Source organism: Trachemys scripta, chromosome 3 (assembly GCF_013100865.1).
Source record: "Trachemys scripta elegans isolate TJP31775 chromosome 3, CAS_Tse_1.0, whole genome shotgun sequence".
NCBI classification, from domain to species: domain Eukaryota; kingdom Metazoa; phylum Chordata; order Testudines; family Emydidae; genus Trachemys; species Trachemys scripta.
In genome coordinates this window covers 87,438,503-87,444,502 of record NC_048300.1, presented here as the reverse complement: position 1 = coordinate 87,444,502, position 6,000 = coordinate 87,438,503, and positions in this window count along the sequence as shown.

Below are 6,000 nucleotides of genomic sequence, written 5' to 3'. Positions count from 1 at the left end.
GCTTTTTACAGATTCAGACTAACACGGCTACCCCTCTGATCTCTTATTTCAAAGTTCCTTTGTTCAAGGGTTCCCAACAAAAGATCCCCTGAGGTTTCAAGTGGGGCTTCTACACCTGGGCAAACTGATTTATGCATCTCTCCAGGTAGATATGAGGGAAGCTTTCAGCAGAGAATTCATTGTATCGTCCATTTGAGAGCCAGACAATTTAATTCAAGTCTATGCTGAGTTTTTGGGGAGAGCTGCAGCTGGAATTAACCCTTCAGGTTCCATTTAACCAACCACACCACAATAACCAAGTCCACAGTTAACATTTTTTAACATTAATACAGATATCTCCAAGGGGTGGTGTTATAATTCTCCCAGATTACTGGGTGGGGGCTCGAGATAGTTCTGTTGTGTAATGTTAAGAAGAATGCCTAGATATTGAACCTGTCCCCTCTTGCTGCCTCTGTACTTGACAGAAGAGTTAAATTTTGGAGAGCTTGTCATAACAATCTTTTACTGATGTCTGTACACACTGTCTGTAGTATTTTAACCAGGGATGACCTACTGCTTGGGCAAGCAAGGAAAAGTGATATGTTGCTCCCTCACCTACCCACTTGTTCCACCCAGCAGGCAGTGCTGAGTGTGGGGGGTATGACATAATCGCATTATGCCCTATCTAGTCAGCACTTTAGTATGTGCTTACTGGTATCCACATGGGTGTCAGCGGGACCATTCCCTTGCTTAAAAGTAAGAATTGCTTAAGTGCTTTGCTGGACCCAAGCCTTACACCCCTCCCATCCTCTAATTTAAGCATGGGGATGACTACAGAGACTTGCAGTGATCAACAGCTGTTGTACTCTACAGAGAGTATCAGCTTTATAAACAGATAATCCCCTTTGGCAGGTGTAGTTGGGTGCAGTCCCTAGAATAAATGCATCTTGCCTGGTTAAGAGGATGTTGCATTGCCACTGTGCCTCCAGAACCATTTGGTAGGATGCTCAGTGAAATTTTCTTTGAGAATAACATTCACCGTGGAACACTCATCATTTCTTTGACTTCCTTTAATCCATACAGTTCTTTTGATGCTCAGGGGTACACCCCATTGCAATATCACTGCACCTCTGCAATAAAACTGTACATGTGATCTAACCCACTGCAGCGTTTGCCTTTGTTCACCTTCTTTTAATGAAAAGCCAAACGCGTAGGTTCACTGGGACTGAAAGCCTCTTTCAGTCTTCTGTTATTTAGTAATATAATGCTAAAGGCATAAATGAACTGCTTTTTATTCCACACAAAGCACTTTGTACTGCTACATTGCAAAAAAGCCAAATTCATCACAGTGATCTCATTGTTGCCGATAGCACCCTTCTGGGGCCTTTCACTTGGATTGATAGCTATTATCCTACATAAATATGCAGTAGTTCAGCAAACTCAATTAATGTCTCAGCATGTCTGGAAAGAATTGGGGAAATGTAAAAGACACAGAGATCATTCATTGTAAGACACACACAAAATCTGATCAGTCAGACTAAGCAAATCAAAATGACATCAGATATGTCAAAAATGCAAGGGATAACTAAAATACCTTTAGACTTTTGTTAGTAAAATGTTCTGTGGATGCCCATAAAAGAAATGGATGCATTCTTATGTCAGTCCTTATCTGCAGAATACCTGTTCCAATGCCCTTCATCAAATGTCAAGCTGATGGGAGAGGCTCACGACTGTTAGTGCCAACCTCAGAGCCAACTGTTACAAACCAGGGCACAAACCCCACATTGGTTGTGTTCTCTATAATTAGATTTCACCAACCAAGTATCAAGTGTGAACCACTCAAGTATTATAACAGCATTAACATGGAGTCACAGACAGTCCCCTTGGGTACTCTGGTCTACTTGCCACCCAGACAAGCCTGCCTTTGTGTTAGGTGGTCCCTTACACCAAAAATCACAGCAATATTCAGGTTACTCCCAGTCCCAAAGGACTGGTTGTTTACCTCAGGTCAATTGCACCTAGGGTGACCAGATAGCAAGTGTGAAAAATCAGGACATGGGGTGGGGAGTAATAGGCGCCTATATAAGAAAAAGCCCCAAATATCAGGACTGTCCCTATAAAATCAGGACATCTGGACACCCTCATTGCACCTCAGCTTACACACCAAAGACAGTGTTTGTAGCCAATCCTGTAATAAACCAACTAACGGTTTATTAATTAAGAAAAGGAAACAAGAGTTATGTACAAAGTTAAAGCAGGTAAACATAAACACAAGTATTAGAGGGGTAGCCGTGTTAATCTGTATCCTTTATACCCAAATAAATCTGTTAGTCTTTAAGGTGCCACCGGACTCCTCCTTGATTTTATAAACACACAAATGAATTAAAGTCTTAGGTTCCAAAAAGTAATAGAAGCTGTTGTAATGTGCAAGCTCTATATGTCCTTTAGGGCTAACCCAACCTAAGTAGCTTGCTTATCCTTAGAAATATTGCCGTCTCCAAACTCCAAGCAGCATAATGATACAGTTCCTTCTGGTCAGGGATTTTTATTCCCTTCCCCCAGAGTGCAAGCTGTGATGGGATGAGCCTTTGTGCACTTCCCCTCTTCAGGGGCTTGGGGAAAACAATCAACAAAGTCTTTTGTCTACTTACGTTCCAGAATGGTTTGTCTGGTGTCTATAGGCCTTTTTTGGCTGGACAGCAGATAACATCTCTTGTGGTAAACTAGTATCTCACATTTGGATAATGCTTTTCTCCTGACTGTGGGGGTTTACAGTTCCCTGGCAAACACTTTTATAGTTACAGAACAAATGCTTAAATATTACCTTATAACATGAGAGAGATAGTATAAGTGAGATTAATGCATGCAGCAACTCACAAGCACTTCATAAAGTCCAAATACTGAACACATCTCTATAAATCTAATACCTGTTTTAAAATCACTAACACACAGGTGAGCCAGACTGGTTTCCAATTGTACATTTGTCTGTGTACATTGAAGCTGAGGGGCCTTGAAATGAGCTGGCATCTGGTCTGCTAGTGTCACAAATATATTTAGACTTTTGTTAGTAAAAATGTTCCATGGATGCCTATCAAAGAGATGGAGTAGATGTAGGCATTCTTATGTCAGTCCTTATTTCCAGGACACCTATTCTAATACCTTTCTCTAAAACCAGATTGTGTTTGTCAGACTGATATGTGCAGCATCAAAGCCAAAGGTGGGTGGGGGAGGGATTGTTTCAGAGAGAAGAGGAGGAGGGAGCTGTTTGAATGCAGTGATGTAATTTGGTGCAGAGTAGGAATGAGCAAACCTGTTTAGAAAAAAAATAAATAGAACCCCTCAGGCCTCCGAGACTTGACCCAAGTTCAGTCAATGCTTTCATGTATACTGACCTTTGATAAAGTAAACATTGGGCTAGATCTTCAGCTGACGTAAATCAGATTGGCTCCATAGACTTCATCAGAGCAACACAGATTTACATTAGCTGAGGATCTGGCCCTCTGTATCTAAGCCAATGCTCTGCAGGCACATAGCAGGTACAATAGAGATCATTGTATTAAATAACTACAAAAATCCTAAAATAAACTTCAGCAGCTAAAAGTTTAAAGAGGAGTTCAAATGTTTTTTTTTTCATGATAATTCAGAACTATTTTTTCTATATCAAAGTTAAAGAAAGCTAATTCCATTCTCCCAATTCACCAGAAACTGTTAGAGGTGCATCTGAAGAAGTGAGGTTCTTACCCACTAAAGTTTATGCTCCCAATATTTCTGTTAGTCTCAAAGGTGCCACAGGACCCTCTGTTGCTTGTTAGAGGTGATTCACTTGCTTACACACTAGAACAACTCACATTGTTGAGACACTGAAGGGCTTTAATCCCACAAACAGAGGGATAAACTCAGAGAAGTAAATCTGTGTGAGTCAGCCTGCCATACATGAAGACACCTTGTCTGGGGCCCATCCATAGTTGAATTGCATGATATTTAATTTACACATTTAGTAAGCGGATGTGAGCGTAAGTGCCAAACTCAGAAGTAAGGTGTAAAGTAGAGTAACTTAGACTCTCCTATGCCCACTCAGACCTACTTGTATTCAGTTTACCGAGTTGTAAGGGAGTCAAGTTGTTATAACCTACATACAATGAGGATAGAATAAGGTGAAAGTCATATACTGACTTAGACTCACAGCAGAATTTGGCCCAAAGTATCTTATAGTGTCCATTTAAATGGTTGTACATGAGCTGAGGACCTGCTCCATAATGATTTGCACTTATACAGCACTTCTATCTGACAACCTTAAAGCACATGGCAAACCTGAATGTAATAAGCTGTGAGGTAGATGTTATCCTCTTTTTACTAATGAGACTGTGACGTACCCAAAGTCATACATGAAGTCTATGTCAGACCCTGGAATAGGAAAAGAAATCTATCTCCTTCTCCACCCTCACCCCCATGGATGGTTGATACTAGTCTATGCCATATTTGGCCCAGCTGTTCATACATTAAAGGCACACCTACTTTATCTCAATTAGTTTATATTCTCTGTCCTTTGTCTTATATTCTCTGTCTCCTTTTTTCTCCCCCTCCCTCCTATTTTTCTCTCTTTCTTTTTGTTCTCTTTCTATTTTGCTACTGAAAAAAAATGAAAACCAGAAAAAAATGGAGTTTCATTTTTCTTTGAAAAAATCAGAAATCTTCAAAACCGTCATGAAAATTAAAAACAAGACATATCATATTCAACTGGATCTATCATTAATAAAACATTTACATAGCTATGAAGTGTTACTTTTATTTTTTATTTAATAAGGTTCAGTTATAAAGGGAGCCTACCCACATTTGCTCTGTTCTTGGCATGTGGCAAATTACACCAGTTGATTGTATTAATAGAGCAGATTATAAGAACCATATGTATCATCTGACTTTAATGCTCACTCCATCTGGGTCAGTTCAGCTTTTTTAAATGAGGCTATATATATATGAAGAAGAGGAGCAAGGGAGCAACCCTGATGGTTTCCTCAAGGTGCAGTTATTTGACAATGCCCCATTACCTCTCACAAAAGTCATTGGCCACACATATAAACTTTGGGTCAGTTTTATAAAATGTGTCCTAAATACTGTTCTGTCCAGGGAATACCCCAGGACATCCAATTTAACCCAGTCAAAAGCCATTTTAGCAGCTAGTGTGCTTAGTATGCTCTCAACCAGACTGAATGGAGCAAACTATCCCACTGTGTAGGAAAGATAGGAAGTATGGCAAGAGACCACCCTGGCTTAACCAGGAGATCTTCAATGATCTGACACTCAAAAAAAAGGTCCTACAAAAAGTGGAAATTAGGGCAAATTACAAAGGATTAATACAAACAAATAACACAAGTATGTAAGGCCAAAATTAGAAAGTCCAAGGCACAAAATGAGATCAAACTAGCTAGAGACATAAAGGGTAACAAGGAAACATTCTACAAATACATTAGAAGCAAGAAGAAGACAAAGGACAGGGTAGGCCCATTACTCAATTGGGTGGGGGGTGGGGGGAATAATAACAGAAAATGTGAAAATGGCAGAGGTGCTTAATGACTTCTTTGTTTTGGTTTTCACTGAGAAGGTTGGTGGTGACTGGATGTCTAACATAGTGAATGTCAGTGAAAATGAAGTAGGATCGAAAGCTAAAATAGGAAAAGAACAAGTTAAAAATTACTTAGACAAGTTAGATGTCTTCAAGTCACCAGGGCCTGATGAAATGCATCGTAGAATACTCAAGGAGCTGATTGAGGAGATATCTGAGCCATTAGCGATTATCTTTGAAAAGTCATGGAAAACGGGAGAGATTCCAGAAGACTGGAAGAGAGCAAATATAGTGCCAATCTATAAAAAGGGAAATAAGGACAACCCAGGGAATTACAGACCAGTCACCTTAACTTCTGTAGCTCGAAAGATAATGGAACAAATGATTAAGCAATCAATTTGCAAACATCTAGAAGATAATAAGGTGATAATAACAGTCAGAATGGATTTGTCAAGAACAAA